This window comes from Macadamia integrifolia, chromosome 12 (genome assembly GCF_013358625.1).
Source record: "Macadamia integrifolia cultivar HAES 741 chromosome 12, SCU_Mint_v3, whole genome shotgun sequence".
NCBI lineage: Eukaryota > Viridiplantae > Streptophyta > Magnoliopsida > Proteales > Proteaceae > Macadamia > Macadamia integrifolia.
Window position 1 is genome coordinate 29,112,762 of NC_056568.1, and position 21,046 is coordinate 29,133,807.

The following is a 21,046-nucleotide window of genomic DNA, read 5'->3' on the forward strand; positions in this document are numbered from 1 at the left end:
TTTGAAAATTACTGTCACTTTTGGATGAATAGCAACTTCTAGGTTAAGGTCTGCCCAAAGTACACTTGCATTTATGCTTATCTTTGATAATGTCGCATTTGGGCAAGCATTATCTAATTCCTACCAATAATTTTCTATGTCTTTGAAAATAAGACAAAACCTTTGAGTTGCAAACCTATTGCAGTAATCTTAGATTTTACCACTTTGGTGGGTTCCATCAATTCCACTGCAATAGCTTACAACTACACCTGACAGCTTAAATTTGTGGGTTATTTAAACATGAACTAAATATCAATTTACATGTAAAAGAACAAGCATATAACTATTAACAAAATAAACATTACAATGCTCAATTATCAATTACTTCAAGAATGTCAACCGAAACCACATTCCTGACCTTTGGGTCTGAAACATACTGGTCCACTCAAGTTTCTGTTATTACTGTGAGACTTCTTCTAACTTTCGAAATGTACCGCCATCTTTGGATGGACAACATCTTCTTGGTTGAGAAATCCCTATTCTGTTTTTTTTTTTACTTGCTTTAACTTTAACTTTTCTTTGATAATGTCACCTTTGGGTGAACATTAGCAACCTTGCTACCAATCATTATTCTCTGTCTTTTCAAATAAAGAAGATCTTTGATTTGTATTCTATTACAATAAGGTTGAATTTTACTACTTTGGTGGATTCTATCTAATCTTACTGTAATAATCTACAAATTCATTCTGACAGCTAAAAGTGAGATTATTTAAGCATGAATAAAAATATTCATAAACAAAAGCATGAACTACATTACCAAGAATAAACAAGTTCATATTCTGATATGCAAGTAATGTATGAATTGATTTTCTTTTATTTCTTTCAATTAATAGAAAAATCATAAAGAATCATTAACCACCCATACTTGTAACTTCTAGAAAACAGACCATAAAAGTTGATCAAAACTAGGCTCATAATATATCAAAACGAAGAACACAAAAAATTGGACTCAACGCAAAAAATCAGGGTGAAAAATTCTTCGCCATTTGCCCATACGAGCCATTTGAGGTTACATGTACAAAAATGGATCAAAATCAATCTAGTTTCCCAAACCAACCGGTTCGGCCAAGCGGTTTAATCCGGTTCGGGCATATTAGTTCCGGGTCAAAATCCGGGTCAATTGGTCAACGACCCGGTTAACCTTTGATGGAGTCAAACAGAGTTGGTCATGAGTTGACCCACTGCACCCCTGGTCAACTCGGTAGGGTTTTCGAGGTGACCTGGTGATGACTCGTCGCCGTTTCTTTTTTTTTTTTTTTTTGAATTTAAAAAAAAAAAATTCTCTCTCCTCTGGCAGCTCATTTCCAACGGCGCGTGCCGGCACGTCCGGAGGTTTCCAGTGACTTGCGGTATACCACTGTGACCGTATTTTCGTGCTCTAAAATTTTCGTGAAGAAAGTTTTTCCATACGGGATCTTTAAGTAATGGTAAAATTATGATTTTCATGATTTGGGACACAAACCCAAATCTATAATAATCAATGGGACATCCATGACATGAACCATAAATGGGAATAGAGAAGTACCTGTGTCCCATGAACATAGATCATGAACCTCTGTCCCATGTGGTTAAACATTACTCTCATTAAGATGACAATAACAAACTACGCAAGTGAAGTCCTTTTACTAAGATCTTCTGCAACCTCTTACTCTAGGGTTTCCTTTCTTTCTGTGCACTTGCTCTTGTGAGAAAACCGTGCTCCCAAAACCAATAAGGTATTAAAGTAATAGCTACAGGGACCGTCAGTATTCTATTTATAATAGAATCCCTAAAACCCTATTCCACTCTCACAATGGAAAGAGCTAGGAGTTTCCTAATCAGAGTGGGTCTATAATTGCTTGGGCCCAATGGATCAATCGGTATCAATTAAGCCCACATAAAAATCCTAATAGTTTAATGTCTCTCAGGTTATACAAGACCTGACATTTCCTTCTTTGTGAGAATATTGAAAAGATTCCAATGAGGCTATTTCATCCATTATGGAAGCAGAAGGTGCAACATTCATGTTAGGCATTATAGTTAAGGCATGACAAAAGTCAATACAGATCTTATGTGGAAATACTGCAGTAGTTTCCCTCTTTCCTAAAATGTACTCAATGAGTCAACAAAGTAAAATAAAATATTTTCATTGCCAAAGGAGTTGTTCGGAAACATCGAGTAGCAATAAAACATACCTTTCTACAGTATGGCCATTACCCGCATGAGTCCTAATGCCGTAGTTCTTTATTTTTTATCCGCATTGTGTGTATTTCTTCTCTAGTGTATTCCGTGAAGCTTTCTCCCCCTCTCCATTAATGGGTTGTTCAGATATTATAAAATCTCTTGGTGGGACACTTCACCGATATCTTAGGCGGGTCTGATACTTGTTGTTTTCTTGGTTGCCACATTCTCCTCCCCTTTGGGCATAATGTCTCCGTTATGGCTCCATACACTATTGGGGTCCTCTTTGATACCATCTATAACGCCCCGACCATTGTGCCAAAGTTAATGAGGACGGGGCATTATAACTATAATGGATTATGTCCATCAAATTTTTTGGAGAAAGCGTCTTCCTTAAAAGCAGAATGGTCATTGAATGAGAATTGTTGTATACATCACCTCATATTTAATGATTTTCTATATACTAATACAACAAAGGAAAAAATGATTCATTCTATATTTCTAAAAGTAATATAATTAAATTTTAAATATTAAGAAAGATTATAATGGATCATATCCATCACAATCTTTGGAGAAAAGCACCTTCTTTGAGGAGGAATGGTCCTTGAAAGGGAAAGAGTTACAGTATTCAACTTGCACATGAATGCTTGCAAATGAAAGCTGATTTAATTTGTCACGAGCCTCATTATAGGTTCAATTAGTGTGCTGTCCTATCTCTTGCTGATGGCAATGTCAAAGGTAGATGGGGAACAGGTTTTTTTATTTTTTTTTTTAAATTACTTCACAGCATTCAAAGAACTGGTGTGAAGATATAATGCAATCTATTCATTGCCCTCAACATGAAACTCTGAATTTCAATCCATTTTGCTCTAAACATATCATCTATAGGCTGCCAAGCTAAAGCAAGTGTCCAACTGAGTATAGTGACAATTGATGTTGTTAACAACAATGAATATACACCTACTGCAAGCAGCACCTTACCCAACAATAGGGTTTTAGATTGCTTATGGAAGAGTGAATTAACACCTAGAATTTCAGGACAAATTAATTGACTATGAAGGAGATCGATCAATCTTAGCTGAGGAAAACAAAGAAGAAAGGAAAGATGGAAGAGGAAAGAAAAAATGAACAGAGGAGAAAATGAGACGGGAAGATCTAACCTGAGAATTAGGACTCAAGTCTGAATCGAGTTAGGAGGGAGAAGAAGAAAGGAGAGGAAAAACACAAGGCCAGCCTTGGCTCCACAAACAATAATTCAAATCAATTTGCTCCAATCAATTAATACAATCTTCTGTTATTTCTTGCACAGTTCAATAATTTGGGAGGTATTGTTCACTCTTCTGTAGAGGATGTTGTGACCTGCTGACCCTAGTTCAGAGGCCTTTCCATGGATTGTGGTTTAGTTTTTTAAGTGCTTGGTGCTTTCTGTATGGTAGGGTACAGAGTCTAGAACAGAATCTATAAGATCAAAGAGGTAGGGACCACACTTAGAACCAGCCCAAAATAAAATTTTTTGGAAAAAACTGAAAACTGGACAATATTTAGAATTTAATTTGATTTGGAAGAAAAAGCCAGTCATTGTGGCATTTACCAAACACTACCCAGAGGTTGTATGTATGAGTAAATCCTTTCGAGATTCCAGAAATTAGAAAGGAGAAATTCACGTAAACAGTGACTAGAACTCAAGGCTGTAATGTAGCAAGTACTAATTAAACTGGACTGTAACAATAGAATGTACTCAGTCTTGTGAACAGATTTAAGCAAGAAAATAATATTTTAATAAGGTTTTGGACAGTGCGATTTTCCAGTTGCAGAGAACAGATTCATTTGCCTCTGTATGCAACAAAAGCAAGGACTTCCCATGCTTGAAATGATCCTCACTGCAGTGACCCAAAAGATATATATATATATATATATATATTTTTTACACAAACATATTATGGTTTTTTTTTGGTTGGGGGGGGATCTAGGGCTATAGAACCACTAGAATGGTCCTGGACGTCCATATCATGCCTTTCTTATCGTGTAAACATACTGTGCTCCAGAGTCATGTGCATTCTTATGCACAAATGTGATATGTTACTGGGATCCATGTCTTTCTGAGTCATTTTGCTGTTTTAGAAGATTGGATCCACATTGTCTGGGTTGTGCTTATGATGCTCAGCCAAAATGAGCTGGAGTTAAATTTTTTCTTGCTGTCCAAATTGAAGTGGAAAGAGAACACTCAGTGGCAATCACATGGCCATACTGATTTTTTTTCATGTGTAATCTATTCAGGACTCAGGATCCTTTATACATGATAGCTTCAGAGTCCCAACTGTTCTGCAGGTTCTGTAGCCCTTGGTCCTTGGTCCAGGACATGGGGCCACCCATACATTCAATAATTTAGCTAGTGATATTGGACCTGCCTTTTTAATTTGTTTGATTGCTTCATCATCCATTGGTCAGCAAATGACATGTTCTTTTAAAAATTGAAGAACTAAGAAATGAAAACTTTCGTTAGTTGCAGTTATTATTATTTTCTTGCTCTTGCTTTTGTTCCTTTGGCTAAGTCCCACCATTAATTGCAGTGGAATGGCTTGAAAAGAGAAGCAAGGCATTTGAACCAACCTATATATACACTGTTGAAAAGGTCATTCTCAATTCTTCAATACATTTAATGTCTTTACTATCTCTTTATGTACGTTATGTATGCACCATCTCCAACAGGTCTCTCCCCCATTACCAACAATGCTCCACAAGTTCTTCTGGTTGATACTTTTCCTTTGACATCAAGATTTGTTTCAGTCTTTATACTGAAGCTCACATTTATTGTCCAGGGTTACTTTTTGCTTCCTGAAGGAGCTAAATCTAAGCACAACATACGTACTGTTAACATCAGCATATCTGCTACACATTCCTGCTTTGGGAACAGGTGAAATTCAGTACATTTCTTTTGGTAATGTAATCTAGATGATTAGGTGTTGATTTTGGAATCATTCATCTTGTTTTTCATACTGCTGTCAGTTGTAAATAACATTACTTCTGATGGGTTCTAAAAAGCTATCAGATCATCAATTTTAGAAAGTGTGTTCCCTTGAGTGGAAGATGATGGTTACGTGGTGCTTCGATTATGTATAAATAGGTGTAATGTGTCAACTTCTCAATTTTTACTCCATGAAGATAATATACCTGTGCCTGTGTGGGTAAATTAAGAGTTTACATGGTAAACTATAGTACCAAATAAATTGAAAATACACTGATGTGGTCGTGGGAGCCGAATAGATGATTACCTTATTAAAGTACATAATGTAAGTTTTGATGATTCTCCATTGCTTGCTGTTCCTATTGAAGTTAGCTCATCTCCTTGCTGTATTTTTTTATTTATTTATTTCTTTATATTTTTTTAATGAACTATGTGAACAAATATGTCACATATGTTTTTTCATCTATGCATGCCTATATAATCCACAGGCACTTACATGCAGGGGTACCATAGAGTATTTTTAACAATATTATTTTCCATTTTTCCTTCTAAGGCCAGTATAATTTTCTAATCTAATCCAAAATTTAATGAAACTTGTAATGCATTTTAGTCCATGCATTACTCCCGATGTTTATTTATTTTTTCATCCTCTCTCTCAATTTGAGGAATAGAAGTGGTAAAGGCAAAGCAGGTCAGATCCTCATAGATCCGAATCCCACTCTGAATCCGCATCCAGTTTCACATGAACTGACCCAGGATCCACACATAACCATGCATGTGGATCCATAATATAAGTTCCTTCTTTCTGGTTTGCCAGCTTGTATGTAGATATAATTGGACAAATTTATTCCAGTAATATTGACACATTTTTGGTGCATCTTCTCGTTTCCAGGTGGCAGCAACTTCTCATTAACAGCTTTGTTGGATATGACACAATACTGATGAATAGTTTACTGAATTCTCCTGGCCAAGGTGATAACTGATTCCATATGTACATGATATAACATTTGGTATTTTGGAATTTCTAGTCATGATACATGAACAGAAATGTATCCCAACAAATATAATGCTGGTATGTGGCTTTATTTTGTTGTGGATTGTTGATCTATTTATAGGACGTACCTCGGCACAATGGTAAGGTTGCTCCATTGTGACCTAGTGATCGTGGGTTCGAGTCAGGAAGGCATCTATTTGTGCCTTTACGAAGTTGCTGCACACATATGAGAGGTTCCTGCCAGCTTGCAAACCTGCATAAAAATTGTTTTACCACAGTTAAATCCCGTTCTTTGGCCAGAAAAAAAAAAACTTGATTGCCTCTTGGATTGACTTTACCAGTAAAACCTTTCCTATTAAGTACCTTGGTGCTCCCCTCTACCAAGGCAGAAGTACTATCAGCAAACAACCTCTCCGCAAATCGGGAGTAAGGCTGTGTACATTATGATCCTCTCCAGACCCTGCAGTGGTGGTAACCTCTTGCACTGGGCACGCACTTTTTTTTTTTTACCATTGTTGATCTATTTGGTCAGTTCGCAGAAGGGCTTCAAAAACACCACAAAACAAGACCAAATTGGCTAATCTAACTGTAGAGAAGAAAACGATAGCACTTACAATAATGTTGATTTTATGAAACACAAACAACATGGCAGAAGAAGCCATAGTGAAATCCATCCTGAAGCTTTAGAATGCAGCCCGGGGTTTTATGCTCTGAAATTCTAGTAAATATATTGATAATTCTTAAAACAATAAGTCTGCTCTATATCTGGCAAAATGAACCTAGCACTACCCCATTAGGAAGGGGTTCCTGTGCTGTCCACTGAAACTGTGCCATGTGGACAAGTGGTGTGACTGGTCTGACCATTGGATAGAGAGGACATGGTCTGGGTTAGCTTCATGCCAAATTTCAGTCTAATTCAATCAAATGGGCCCTCGTGTATTGGCATGCATCCACGTTTATGTCCATTCACCTCAACTGGTACTCCAATCACTATGCTGTGCTCTACTATAATCTTGATTTTTTTTTTCCACTTGGCAGACTTCATCTAGGTTGGAATTTGATATGTGAGCAGGGGACTTTGGGATCTACGTGTCCACAAAATTTGGGCCCAAGTGAACTGCCATGAGGCACATAATTGGGCGGTGCAGGAAACCTTTCCAAGTTATGTATATATGTATCTACATGGCATAGACCATGGACAGAAGTACCCTTGAACATCGAACAAAATGCTACAGATGATCAAACTGTCTTCTGCTCTAGTAACTAATTAAATCCATTAGTTTATAAAAAAATTATCTTAGGCTTTAGGCTCTAATAACTGCTTGAATAAACACAAATTGATATAGGCTGTAAAGAGAAGCTAGGAGGCATATATGGGGGTTCAGTTAGGTCCTGCGTTAGTTTATTATGCCAAAAGATACAATCAAATGTCCATACCCGGCCATGCTCCCCACTGATTATGTGCACAGAGAGACCTATTTTGCAATTCCATTTTATTTGGATTCCATTTTCTCTGTTAGCGAATGCTCCTTCCAGTCCTTCGATTCCTTTTCAATTGTCAGTGTCAGTGTCAGTGCATATACGTTTTTGCAAAGCTTTCCGTTTCTAGACGCTTGGACTTGCATTTAAGCTTACTTGCCCAGAAACATTAGTGGCTTTCATTGCATATGACTAGACCATCTCAATTGAGTTTTCTTTCTTTTATCCTCCATTCCATGTACCCTAGGTACCATACTATGCTCTCATTTCTGGAAATATGTTTAGTCATATGAAAATTTTTTTACTTAAAATGAAAGTATAGCATTATTGTACTTCTGTTTTTAAGCATAATTTTCAAACTTCCATGCAGGTTATCTTTATAACTATCAAACTAAGGAGTTCTATGATCTAAGTTATGCACATGAACCAGCAGTGGGTTCTACAAGATTTGGAGGTTTGTCTAGTCAAATTTTTTTTCCACTTATAATGTCATCTTTTTGGAATATCAAAAGTGCTTTTTGTGCTCCATCTAAAGTGTATTTGTGGTACTGCTAATTTATAAATTCTCAAGCAATGTGGGTCACTTAGGGACTGGTTGGAACTTTTGTTTTGATATTTGCACCAATCTTTTGATCCATTACCAGCAATTATATGTATCTTAGTTTTCACGGCGTCTAGGTGACCCAAAGTGTTGGAGGGGATCCAGTTGCAAGGCGGCACCAACAAGGCACCTGCCTAGGCACCTAGATGCCTTGACAACTATGGTATCTTCAATCACAGTTGTCACAGTGTCTAGGTCACCCAAGGCGTTGTAGGCGGTCCAAATGCTAGGTGACACCAACAAGGCGTCTGCCTAGGGGACCAAGGCGATACCTGCACAACTATGTCTTAAATCCATCCTTAACTGGATCTTCTTCATCAATATGTGGCTGATATCGTTCGAGTCGAAATCTTCGTCCTCCTCCCCTTCTTTCTTTTCCAATTGCAAGTACTTCATCTTCATCTTCATCTTCATCTTCATATTGCAGTGGATGTATACTTGTTTATCCAGTTTTGCATGCCTGAGAATGTTGTGAGGCCTGTTATGTATCAAACCAAACGTACCCCAATTCCTTCACTATTACTTGATAATGCTATTTGTCATAAGATCCTAGTTGCAATTCACTTCAAGTTGGGAGCACTACCCCTATAGTTTAACCCCCAGTAAGTTGTATAAGGAAAAAATCAATCCAGACAGTTATGTGATAACCATCCTAAGTCATTTGGTTTTTTTAACCGAAGTACTTAGCATACTTACTAGGGCCGAGTGTTCTTCCATGGACGACCATTCGATTACCAAACCCATGCAAGCCCATTGGAAATACTTCGCCTAAAAGATGATGAATTTCATTAGCCACTCAATGAACCTTTAACATTTTATATGACCGTATATTTCCATATATGAAACATTAAGTATTTACCTCATACATAGCAGTTGTGGCATTTGTGGTTTCCAGTTCCATCCTATTTATCACATTGCTAAGGACTTCCAACAATGTCGGGTCATACACTATTCATTGGCTATAATGAAATTTTGGATTTAAAGAATAGGCTGCACAATGTGGGGAAATAATACTAACCCTTTTAAGGTGAACATATCTCAATAATACTTTAACAAAGTATGTGTGAAGGAGGTGTGCCATTGGTTAGCTTTTTGCGCTAAGTAGGTACATGTCATCTTAACCTATTTAAAAAACACATTTGCTAAGAGTGAGTGCCCATATGATGAAACCGGTCTCCAAGTTGTATGTGGGTCTCCAAATCAATCTCATTTATATGTATGTGGAGCAAAGATAATTTTTCTTACAACCACATATTGCTAAACGAACCTGATTTAAGATTGGTCAAGACCAATACCAATACGATCCAATCATCCTATTTTTTTTTCTCTGCAAGTCCAATGATTCTCTAATGGTCGTTGTGTTAGGCTGGTTTAGATACTTAATTTAGCTAAGGGTGTCAATCTAGAATTGGAACTGAAAATTAAAACAAAAACCAGCTGCTTTGAATTGAATTGATTTTGGTTTCTAAAAGTAAAGTTTTATTTGGTTTGATTCGGTTTTAACCCCATTATGAGCAGGAGTGTCAACACATTTTGTCTGATAAAGAATCCCATGATCAGCTAGGTATTTTTGAAATTGACCCTCCATGTACTCTTTTCCATTATCAGACGCAGAATTTTCAAAGTTGTATTAAACTGAGTTGTAATCATTTTATTGAACCGCTGAAAAAAACCGAACACTTCACTTTTGTGCTACATCATGTAAATCCAAGTAGTTCTAGAGTGACACTCAATAAAGGACATGAACCACCTTTTCGTAGAAATAGATTTATGACGAGATGGACCCCATACATCAGAGTGAACCAAATGAAAAATAGAAGAGCTTCTTTTATTTAATGGTGAATAATTGGAACCAGTCTATTTAGCCAGAGTACAGGCCTCACATACCTCTTCAAATTCCCTCAGAAATAGGTATGCATCCTCAGAGGTCAACCCATGGAAGTGGGGCAACATAGTGATGTATTGAGATTTGAGTTCAAAATTATTGCCCTGGGCTTGTGGTAGAACTATGCAAGAAGGTTGGGCTGTTCTAGCAGGGTAGAACCTATCTTTCAGAGATTTAGGTGAAGGGTTTTGCTGTTGGTCTCCCATATTGAAGGGTTTTAAAGAGAGTAAACGTATAGGGTCACTACTTGTTGGATCTCTTCTTTCTAACCGATTCTTAGTATTACGTACCCACTTAACACTCATGCAACAGAAAACTGACTTTTTTTTTTTTAACTATCGGACTGTATATGATATCTCTTTATATTTCTTTCTAACAATTATGTACTAAGGTTTTAGGAACCTACTTTTGTTGTCATTATGGGATTTTCTTATGCTTGAATACTCAACCATCTTGTAATTGGTTATGATATTTTAATGAGATCTGAATTTTATGTTCAATTATCCCTGTTTGTATGGTTATGATCTTAATAATTACGTTGTGTACAACTTTGACACTAGGCTAGTCTCCAATGTGTGAACTAAATTTTATGATTTTCTTACACATTTTTATTTTACCCTGATCATCAGCCCTCCTAGTATCCTGTAGTGTTGTGGGTTAAAGTAGAGCATCACGCTCTAATACCATGCTATCACACCCCACTTTTCCAAGACTTTCGGTGACCAGCAAATCCTCTAGGATCTAAATGCGGTACTTTAACAACACACAACTAAAAAAATACTCTAACAAAATCATATAACTAATTAAGATCATACTATAATTATAGGATGATGAACTATTAGATGTTACCATAGTTAGTTATAGACCTTATTTCTGAGATCACCACCTAGTAAGTACAGTATTATAATACAAATTTATAATTACAAAAAAGAATCAAAAGAATGGAAGATGATGTCAATCATCCTCACAAATTAATGAAAGCAAAGCCCTTGTAGCCACAATCTAGGTCATGCTCCACGTACTCTTGAGTCCACGACTCCTCAACTATGCTTACTGGTGCTTCACTATACTCGAATGCCTGAACATCTGTATCACTATCTAATAGGGGAAACAAACAGGGATGAGTTTCACAAGCCTAATGAGGGGTAGGGGCATATAGGCATACACATATAATAATGATGATATGATATGCTCAACCAAGTCTTGTGATGCAGCATGTATCCATTTGCAAATATTATACCTAGTCAATCATAACTAAGTCTGATAGATTGGCATTAGCACTATGCAACGCAAGTGGTATCCCCTTCCCTACCCTTGGCGACACATGCTAGCTGCAAGCATGAGTCAGTTGGTCCTAGAATGAACCTCGGTCCCCCAGCCAACCCTAGGTTAATAATCCTAAACTTCACCAGTCACTGTGGACGACAGTGCCCGTGTACGGAAACTCACACATCAAACACTGGACTTGGTATTCTAGAACGAACTTCGAACATAGCCACTGAGATTAGCCAATACCTATTCCCGTATTGGCTAGGGATTCTAGTACCAGGGCTGTGATCCTAGCCATGCATGTTCTACAAGTATGCAGTCACACCAACATCAATATGCACACACACAGGGCACACAGAACACCCTCTGCCACATTGTGCCCCTCACCATCCATACCCACATCTCATCCATATACTCACTTTCCACATTCTCAGCACACACATGATCACAATCTCAAGACACATGAATAGATTGAATTTAAATATTTAAATGCATGTATCATCACAGTACGAACATACATGAACGAGATTAAAACAGAAATATTTAATAAATTAAAAAGACACCCACTCATCTATTCGTCATGAATCAGTGCAAGTTAACAACTCCCTAACCACAAATTTTATGCTCACTGGCACTCCCTAACCACAAATTCCTTGCATTTTTCTTAGCATATATCATCCATTGCAAACTATATCAACCAAGCTATATCATCTAGCTTACATGTCTATATCATCCATTAGTTTATCTGTCTCCACCTACAAGCTTGCAAACCTATGTTCTCCAGAGACCCACGTTAATGTCGCATTATAACACTTGCGGCATGAGGCACGCAAACACCTCCGCACCTAGGCACGACTTAGAAATGCATTCCTCCCAATGCCAAAAGGCCACAAAACCGAGCATGACAAAACTCTTGCAAGCAACATACCCACGAGAATGGAGATTTTTTTAAAAGCAAGGAGGGGGGAGGGAATCATGATCTACCACCACCTACAAGCTTGCAACCTATGTTCTCCAGAGACCACACGTCATTGTTGTATTACAACACTTGACGCAAAAAGGCATGCAAGCACCTCCACACCTAGGCCCGACTTAGAAATGCACTTCTCCAAATAGCATAGGCCATAAAACCGACCATGAAAAAACCCTTGCAAGCAACAAACCCACGATAGTGCAATTTAAAAAAACAAAAAACAATGGGATGGGGGGGAGGGACCAACCAAATATTTATTGTGCACATTGACTTGACCAATGATTCCGTCAAATGTAGATAACACCCCACCCCTTGCACCATGACCTACATATGACAACAAGCCATAGAGCAAAGAAGGGTGCAAATGTGTGACTTCGACCACGCTCGTAAACAGTGGCACTAGCACAACTACACATGGAAGGAATCAAAGCACGTCAAACTACCACAGTGCCTAGATGGGATTAATCAACGGGGCCAATGCTTCATTTGCACGTTTTTCACATGCCATGACTCCCTTGGGCATGCTGTACAAAACTAGCAAAAGTTGCAGTAGGCTGCAATGAGGGTGTAACTACAGTGTGCAGGCAGCCATGCAAACCCACCAGCACGCATTGGCCGGCCAAGGTGCAAAACAAGGGGCTAATCATCCTGACCCTCATGCCATGTTGCTGTCCTTCACATGCCATGCAAATCTTGGAAATGTTGTGTGGCTACTGGCATATGTGGCAACAGATATGCAAGGAGCCATGCACACCCAGCAGCACTCCATGGCAGGCCACAGCGCACATCGAAGGCAATCATCGGAACCAACGTGCCTTGATGGTGATTTTCACATGCCAAGCCTATCTCGGACATGCCATGCGGCTGCGGGCGCATCTGGAGGTAGCTGTGGGGGCACGACAGCACAAGGCAGGAACCCTTGCGCACCCATCAGCCCGGGGTGGCAGGCAACGGTGTGCGGAAGAGGGGCTGAACATCGGGACGCATTGGCCATTTCCTTGTTTTCAAATGCCATGCCTCTCTGGAAACTGCTGTGCAGCCACGAACACGTGTCAGCAACTGTGGGGGCATGGCAGCGGTAGGTAGGGAGCGAAGGGCACCCAGCAGCACACGGTTGCTGGCATTGGCGTGCGGCAGATAGGCTGACCACCTGGACAAACGAGCCATGTACTTGTTTTCACATACATGCAAAGCCTTTTTTGGGCTTTCGTTGCGGCTACGACCGCAGGAGGCAACAGCCGTCGCGACATAGCGGTATATATTAGGCAACTAGAATCGGATTTAGATGGGTTACCCACAAATTGGGACCCGAAAGACCAGTGGACTAGAATCGGATTTAGATCACAAGCATGTGATTGTGTAATAGAATAACTCAAGTAGAAAATAATCTTCTCTAATGCTTGCAATAATGCTCTTAAAGCTATTTCTTAATGAATAATTAATTAAGAGTGATTAGGGTATTTATAGGTGAACTTAGTGAAGCATTTTAGGCAGGGAATCAAGCTCTAACGGACATATTCTGGGTCCACTGGTCGACCGCCGTTGGTAACCGGTCGATCGCCAAGAGCCGTTGTAGGCAAAAAAATAGCCGTTGGGGCACTTCCAAGCAGGCACCGATCGACCGGGACTTTTAGCCGATCGACCGCTTATGGTCTCGGATAGGTCCGATCGACCAGGGATTCCAGCCGATCGACCACCTATGGTCTCGGGTGGTTCCGGTCAACCGGCGCTTCCAGCCGGTCGACCGCCAACATGACATGCTCCGTCATACTGACCAGTCATCAGTGTTTTGACCATAACTTTTTGGTTCGACTTCAAAATGATCTGAGATTAGTTGCGTTAGAATCACAACTCAATTTTCTACAGCTTCTATGAAGGATTCATCTCTTAATACTAATCTTAAGATTCCCTAAAATACCCTTAAGTCAGGTTACTATGTGTTCCACACCACTTAGTGATTTTCCATACCTGGTCAAGGCATGCTCTATGGTCATTCTAATATGATGTAATGCACATGCATGAGGTGAGTGCATATAAGTATGTGGAAATTACAAATTACATTGTAAATAACTTTATCTATCCTAATGGTCTTCTTCTTCACTTGAATCTTCCATTCTTTGGCCCTTCATCTTCTTTCCTTCTTGTTTGCTGTTTCATGTCTTTAAGCTTAGCTTCATGTCTTGATTCGACCTTCGACCTTCTAAGGGTTTCTTCAAGCTAATCACACTTTATCAATCAAGTTAAAGATGTATATTTGTTTGTTAACACCAAAACATGGCAAGGAGTGTGGACTTGTTTCCCAACAGTATTCTGTTACTCGTTTGAAATGATTGCACTTTGAGATAATTCCCTCATACTTGCATTCTTGGCCAAGTCCAGGACATTTCATGTATGATCCAGTTCTAGTGGTATGATATACCAATACTAGTCAATCGGATATACTGTCATATTAATGTCTTGTTTTCATCAAACTTTACCATCTAAGTCTAATTGCTCGCCTTTTACATTGCACCTATGCTATCCCTAAGCAGAATATCGGTAGTACATGCTTTAGGGTGACAAAATTTTGTTGTTCTTTTCTTTGCCTTTTGGTTGTTGCACCATCTCGGCCAAAGAGTGGCATTCTATAGACAACAAATTTTGTCCCCCCTTGGCAACGATGAATTATGGGTAATGAGGAGACATTTTTTCTCTCTTTTGGAAAGAAGTCGAATTTTCGACACAAATCAAGACTACCCCCAAACTTGTGATTGGTCAAAATTTAAATGATGCGGGGAAGGTGACCTAAAGTGGTCACTAATACCTTTTGCTAGAATACAACAATCAAACCTAGCATGTGCTCGATTCCCCTATCATTGGAAAGTACTCAGAAATATGGTTCCATCGATATCTTGTATGAAAAAAGACGAATACCCAGGTGTGCCATAATGCCTACCTGAACTTTGAACCAATTAAAACAGAATAAACCAAACCAAACCAGATCAAACCCTAAACCAAACCAAACCAAACCAGACCAAACCAAACCAAACCAAACCAGACCAAACCTTGAACCAGACCAAATCCTAAATCGAACCAAACCAAACCAAACCAAACCCTGAACCAAACCAAACCAAACCAAACCCTAAACTGAACCAAACCAGACCAAACCCTAAGCCAAACCAAACCAAACCAAACCAAACAAAAACCCTAAACCCTAATTTAAACCAAACCCTAAACCCAACTAGAACCCGAACCTTAAACCATAAAATCAAACCCTTAACCAAACCTTAATCAAACCTATAATCAAACCATAATTCAAACTTTAATCAAACCTTAATCAAACTTAAATTAAACCGTAAAATCAAAATAAATTTAAACCTTAAATCAAACCAAAATCAAAACTTAAGATTAAACCTTAAAATCAAAACTTAAAATTAAACCCATAATCAAACCTATAATCACACCTTAAATCAAACCTTAATTCAAAATTTAATCAAACCTGAATCAAATTTATATTAAACCTTAAAATCAAATTAAAATCAATCCATAATCAAACCATAATCAAACTTATAATCAAACCTTAAATCAAGCCAAAATCAAAATTCAAGATTAAACCCTAAAATCAAAACTTAAGATTAAATCTTAAAATCAAAAATTAAAATTAAACCATAATTAAACCTTAAATCAAACCAAAATTAAACCATAATTAAACCTATAATCAAACTTTAAATCAAACCATAATCAAACTTATAATCAAACCTTAAATCAAACCATGATCAAACCTATAATCAAAACTTAAATCAAACCATAATCAAAACTTTAAATCAAACCATAATCAAACCCACATTTCAAACCTTAATCAAACTATAATTAAACCATAATCAATCCATAATCAATCCATAATCAAACCTTAAATCAAACCATAATCAGACCAAAATCAAACCATAATCAAACCATAATCAAAACTTTAATCAAACCAAAATCAAACCAAAATTAAACTTTAAACTTAAACCCGACCCTATCCAAAACCAAAACTTCTTGATTGCTATAGACGAGATAAGAACTCCACCAAAGGCTACTACCATCCAGGCTAGGGAGTAGCCCCTGGTCTATGGGAGTATCTGGAGGTGTAAGAGGGTACCACGTACTATTTCAAAGCCTCACAGGGTACCACGTACTATTTCAAAGCTTTATAGGGTGACACGTACCTATTTTCAGGGTGACACATACACTAACGGGGTGACACGAAGGGGGGGTCCGTGTAAACCCTTACACAATTCTTGTAAGGGCTTACATGGATTGTGTAAGGGATTACAAATCCGTGTAAGCCCTTACACGGATTTGTGGGGGGCTTACATGAATTTGGCCCCCCTCTATGGCCTTTGATGTTTTTACACCCCTACCCCTCCTCCTCTCCTATAAATAGTGACCCCAAGGTCACTGTAAAACCCGGGCAAGAAAGCAATAGGTAGAAAAGAACAGACAGAAAACAACAGAGAGAAAAATCCATGAGAAAAATCCCTAACATTGTTCCAAAAGAGAGAGAGAGAGAAGAAAGAAAAAGAATGAAGAATCCTAAGCTAGCTGAAGTTGACTGTCTCATTGCCAGAAGCCCAGGTTGTTCATATCAGGTTAGTATTGAACTCCTGTTCAAATTATTTTTATTTAAATTCAATACTTTTATTACGGTGCGGAAGCTCTGCCCAAAATTCCTGAGCAAAATACGGCATGGAAGCTCTGCCCAAAATTCCTGAGCTGATTCCAACCCTAGAAAAATGGCGCGGAAGCTCTGCCCAAAATTCTTGGGTTGGTTAGAAAAATGGCGTAGAAGCTCTAAAATTTCCCGAGCTGATTCCAACCCTAGAAATATGGCGCAGAAGCTCTGCCCAAATTTTTAGAGCCGATGCCAATTCTAGAAATATAGTGTGGAAGCCCTATTCAGATTTCGGGAAACCAGAATCCGTAGTCCACCCTAGAAAAAAAGCCTTGTCAACTTTCTTACCAAGGTGCTGGAAGTTTTTCACTTCTCTAAGAAAGAGAAAAGAAAATTAAATCGTTGCCTCTGAGTCGAGGCCCTGAATCCTAGATGGCGACTCCAAAAATCATGCTTTTCCCATCCCCCCAATAGTCGCCAGACCATGCTTTGGAGACCATTCAATCCAAGGCATGCCAGAGGTGACAAGTGAAGGATAGAGCGGAAAAAGATAGAAAAAGAGCAAAAAGGTATTTTCCCTTACAACGGGCACTACTCAAGAGGAGCAAAGTATTGATACTCGATGAAGCCACTGCATCAGTGGATACTATGACTGTCTATCTAATTCAGCAAACACTGAGAAAACACTTCTCAGGGTCTGCTATAATCACAATTGCTCATAGAATAACATCAATTCTTGATATCAATCTGGTCCTCCTTCTATAATGGTTAGTAGCTAGTAGTAAGTACATCTTCTCATCCTTTTTTAGGTGCTTTTCTAATCAGATTGACATGATTTTTTTTAAAAATCTTAAGCAGGTACTTTAGTGGAATATGATTCCCCAGCCAAGTTGTTAGAGATCAAGTCCTCATCATTTGCAAAGCTTGTTAAGGAGTATACTCAAAGATGTAGTTCCTAGTTTTTGAAATGCTAAATAAATCAGTTTTGAATGTTTAAATGTGAGCAAGGTGCATTACCTTGAGGTGCATTGGTACTTTGAGTATGACAAAATTTTGTTGGGACAATATAGTGGAATAGATATCGAGACTGCCTAGATTAATTAAAGTTGACATTGGCATTTAGTAGAAGTATCGCAGGTATATGATAGGGGGGGGGGAGAAAGAAATGTTTTTCTTCTTATATGTCTACAGAACTTAGGAGAAGTTTTAGTAATCCAACGGTATCTTTAACCCATTGCAAATATCTACCACGTGGCACATTGGACAAAGCTGAAATTTTATGGGCAATTAGAATCCAAGGTCCTCAATTCACATGTCATTTTTTAGTCAAAATTGATGTGGCCAAAGTGGAAAAGTTTATTTTTTTTTTCATAACAACTGGTATTCAGGGCTTCGGCTTTACTAGTCCCGCGAGCCCATACCGACCGCACAATTGCATGGATCAGATTGTACTGGGGTTGAATGAGAACCATGTAACTTTCACCGAAATCAGTGAAGAGCACTAAATACCCCCGTGTGAATGGCCCCAGGAAGTAAGAGGAGTTTGATGCAGAACCACATGCTTCCTGAGGTGAAGGACCTTTGCCAACTTGGCTAACCCCTTGGAGTTAACCAAGTGGAAAAGTAAGATGAGACATTATATGCTTGAATCTAAATCCAAAATTTGACACATGGCTAACTTTGGACCACCTTTTACCCATAACGTGTATCCCCCCCTTGGCATTTTGATGACCAGGGGATACTATCTCATCCCATTTGGGTCGAACCCCAGCGTGTGTACACGTGCTACGCACCATATCACGATCTCGGGCGGAGGTCCATGATTCCTACACCACCCCTTTCTTGTTAGGTGCACCCTTTCGCTACTAGTCTTGTTTTCAAATGTTCTACTTTCCATCCACGCATGTCTTCCTCTTATAGATCCACTTGCATCCGATTGGCTTTATACCTTCTGGCGGATCTACAAGAGTCCAGATATGATTTGAAAACATAAAATCAATCTCAGAGTGCATTATGTCCATCCAATGGTGTGCGTCTATATCACCCAATGCCTCATTATAGTTATTGGGATCCAAATCCAGAGAATCAAACACCATACTGAACTCTTCAAATTTTTCATCCTCCTCTGTGAATAGGGAATATCGAATTAGAGGTTTAAATGTCCTCCCACTACATTGAGGCCCACATGGTTCTATGGTCTTTGAAATATCTGTGGTAGATTCGGTTGGAATTGATGAGGTATCATCATTCGACCATTCCCTGATATCTACAGAGTTAGATCTAGGCGTGATCATATCCTCCTCAAGAAATGTTGCGTGTATACTAACAACCACCTTTTGATTAATAGGGTTACAAAAATAATACCCATTACTGGTCTTGGGGTATCCCAGAATGTGACATTTATCAGTTCTACATTCCAATTTGTCTGTCAATTGCCTTTTCACATAAGCAATGCAACCCTAAATCCTCAAATGTTATAAACTAGGCTTGCATCTAGTCCACAACTCATATGGAGTTTTTATAACAGACTTACTTGGAACTTTATTCAAAATATAGATAGTTGTCTTTAAAGCAAAACCCCAAAATGATACATGTAATTTTGAGTAGATGAGCATGGAATGAACCATGTCCAACAAGGTTCTATTTCTTCTCTCTGAAACACTATTTTGTTGTGGTGTTCCATGTGCACTCAGTTGAGATACAATACCACTCTGACATAGGACAGACTCATTAGATAGATACTCTCCTCCTTGATAAGATTCCCTAATTGATTTTCAACCTCGGCTCGAAATTCTTTGAACTTTTCAATAACTTATGATTTTCGATGCATTAGGTAAACATATCCATATCGAGAGTAATTATCAGTAAAAGTAACAAAGTATTCATATCCATAACGGGCTTGAATACTCATGGGTCCACATACGTCAAAGTGGATCAAATGTAACATAGCATTGGCTCTTCCTCCTTTCTTAGGTAAGGGTTCCTCGCCCATTTTTCCTTGTAAACAATATTCACAGGTTGGATAGGGTTGGATCGTCAAGCTATCTAAAGGTCCATTCCTCACTAACATTTAATCATATTCACACCAATATGGTCTAATCTAAGATGACATAAGCATGTAAAATTTCTAGGGGAGGTTTCCTCCTTCAAACATTTGCAACCATACTAGAACTATTAGACTCCAAGATAACCAATTTGAGAAAATACATACCATTTTGATTATGTCATGCAGTCAATAGTTCTAATGCTTGCAATAATGCGAATCACAATCACATATCTTTACTCCCCAAAAAATAGTGTCGCGACGGCTAACCTGTGAATATTGTTTAGGGGGTGGCATTGTAAATTACTCAAACTATGATGGATATGATAACCAAGCTATATCATCTAGCTTACATGTCTATATCATCCAAACTAGATGAACTAATGGATAAACTAATGGATGAACTAATGGATAAACTAATGGATGTCTATATCATCTAGCTTGGAGAAAGAAATATAAAGAGATATCATATACAGTCCGATAGTTAAAAAAAAAAAGTCAAAAGGAGAGGCCAAAACTATCGGTCATCGATCTGCAAGAGGACTGTATGATTCGATCAAGCTAAGAAGTGGTGTCACCTATAAACTACAAGCTACAAATGATGCAACCGATTTACAAACTAATGGATGATATAGACATATAAACTAATGGATACCCACTATCGTGGGTTTGTTGCTTGCAAGGGTTTTTTCATGGTCGGTTTTGTGGCCTATGCTATTTGGAGAAGTGCATTTCTAAGTCGGGCCTAGGTGTGGAGGTGCTTGCATGCCTTTTTGCGTCAAGTGTTGTAATACAACAATGACGTGTGGGTCTCTGGAGAACATAGGTTGCAAGCTTGTAGGTAGTGGTAGATCATGATTCCCTCCCCCCTCCTTGCTTTTAAAAAAATCTCCATTCTCGTGGGTATGTTGCTTGCAAGAGTTTTGTCATGCTCGGTTTTGTGGCCTTTTGGTATTGGGAGGAATGCATTTCTAAGTCGTGCCTAGGTGCGGAGGTGTTTGCGTG

General features: G+C 38.5%; 1 long non-coding RNA gene across 3 annotated transcripts in view; it reads left to right on the top strand.

Moving 5' to 3' along the window:
* Positions 1–4,694: 4,694 nt before the first annotated feature.
* The window catches only part of LOC122058430, a 22,549-nt gene continuing 6,197 nt past the window's right edge, over positions 4,695–21,046 (top strand). The window contains exons 1-5 of one of the 3 annotated variants that reach the window (XR_006133772.1): positions 4,695–4,831; positions 5,019–5,113; positions 6,057–6,136; positions 8,008–8,091; positions 17,857–17,875. This is a non-coding gene — a long non-coding RNA (uncharacterized LOC122058430). Of the gene's footprint in view, positions 4,832–5,018; positions 5,114–6,056; positions 6,137–8,007; positions 8,092–8,315; positions 8,335–17,856; positions 17,876–21,046 lie in introns of those variants that run through there. The other 2 variants (XR_006133770.1, XR_006133771.1) reach the window with 2 other exon arrangements.